This window comes from Citrus clementina, unplaced genomic scaffold, assembly GCF_000493195.1.
Source record: "Citrus clementina cultivar Clemenules unplaced genomic scaffold, Citrus_clementina_v1.0 scaffold_3, whole genome shotgun sequence".
NCBI classification, from domain to species: Eukaryota; Viridiplantae; Streptophyta; class Magnoliopsida; order Sapindales; family Rutaceae; genus Citrus; species Citrus x clementina.
This window is the reverse complement of record NW_006262339.1, coordinates 30,612,463-30,614,368: the sequence shown is the minus strand read 5'-3', so window position 1 is coordinate 30,614,368 and position 1,906 is coordinate 30,612,463. Positions and strand designations below refer to the sequence as shown.

At 34.2% G+C, this 1,906-nt stretch overlaps 1 pseudogene; it reads left to right on the top strand.

Moving 5' to 3' along the window:
• The first annotated feature begins 142 nt into the window (after window positions 1-142).
• On the top strand, window positions 143-1,262 carry LOC112099848 (annotated as a pseudogene).
• The last annotated feature ends 644 nt before the right edge of the window (window positions 1,263-1,906 follow it).

The window sequence follows — 1,906 nt, the reverse complement described above, 5'->3', positions numbered from 1 at the left end:
AAACCTGCATTCTTGAAAATTAAATTGTCTTTAATATCTTTCAGATGTCTAGGCTTACGGTAGCTTGAGAAGAACTATAAGCAAATTTATGATGGAGTATAATGCAAATGCGATTCTATTAGTTTATTGAAATCTAACAAATATGGAAGGATTTGGACAAGCATTTGTTATATCCGAGGAACAAAAGGTTGATTGGATTGACATTTTCTTCATGACTACTCTTCCAATTCATCTGAGGAAACCCCACTTGTTTCCTAAGCTCCCTCTTTACCCCTCAGGTTTCTCTTTCTCTCTCTCTAGTCAGTTATTTGATGATTGCAAATGTATTATGTTCAGAGAAAGATCCCAAGTCAGTTATATCTAGTAAAATTTGACAACCACTTATGATTTTGAAAGAATACTGCTAAATAATAACTTATTTAACAATCCACCACAATCATATACTAAACCTTCTAATTGCGTCTTCTTTTTTCTTATAGGAAATCTTGGAATTTATTCAGTGGAGTTAAAACTCTCTGGCCATGAACCTGGTATCGAAAATGGGAAAAGTTTTAAATATCAAAGATGAAGAATTGAGAGAATACTTTGAAAATGGTTTCCAATCAATGGGGATGAACTATTACCCTCCATGTCCTTAGCCGGAGAAGGTTGTGGGCCTCTCAACTCATTCTGATGACTCTGCACTTGCAATTCTGTTGGAAATCAATGAAGTAGAAGGTCTCCAGATCAAGAAGGATGGAAAGTGGATTCATATTACACCTTTCCCAAATGCTTTCGTTGTCAACGTTGGAAATGTGTTGGAGGTAATTATTATGATAAGTTGTTTTGACTTGACATTCATATGAGCTAGCTAATGTGTGCTTTCATTAATTCCTGTTGCTCCACTTCCTAATGCTTTCATTGTCGACATTGGAGACTCATTGGAGGTAATAATTATAGTAAATTACTTAACTTGGCATTTATATGCGCCTGCTTATGTGCTTTAATAATTTTTACATGGCATATTATATCCAATGGGACATACCGTAGCATTGAGCATCGTGTAATTGTAAACTCTGTACAAAGGAAGACTTTCCATTGGCACAATTTACTCAGTGAGATATGATGGTGAAATGTACCCTGCGTCCAATTTGGTCTCTGAAAACACTCCTCCATTGTTTAAAAGAGTGACAGTTGAAGAATACTTCGGGAATCTGTGTGCTCGTAAGCTTAGGGGAAAATCTCATCTGGATGCCTTGAGAATTGAACATATTCAAGATTAGTATAAGTTCATTTTGGATAACTAAGGAGTGTAGTACAAAAACCGTGGGGGACCTTGCTATTACAATTGTGTGTGGAATTAAAAATAAGTAATAAGTGTAAGAACAATAAATTCTTTGGTGAAAATCATCACCTAAATTTAGGAACATGTATGTTGTATCACCAAGAATTAATAACAAAATATGCGACAGTGTACCTAAGTTCATAATGCACAATTGCTCTCTAGAGTCGAGTAGTTTGTCTTCCAAATCAACAGGTTCTCCTAGAGAATCCTTGAAACTTCTTTATACACTCTCTCTAATGATGAGATGTCAATAGAGAATAGAACGATATGTGTGACCTAGGGACAATGACTACTTATATAGATGGATTTTCCTTTTGTTTTTAGGTATTCTTATTTCAACCCATCATAAAAATCGAAATTAGTCTTAAGTCTCTATACATTAAAGGCCCATAATCTATTAGATACATTAAAGCCCAAATTACGTAAACCTTTAGATAAATTTTAATTTGGCTTAATCTTATATGACAATTAACAACATAAAATTATTCACATATAAGCCCAACATTGGATAAAGGATCCAACAATGCTAGATTAAAGATCCAACAACCTCTCACTTGGGCTATATATGTAACTTTATAATTA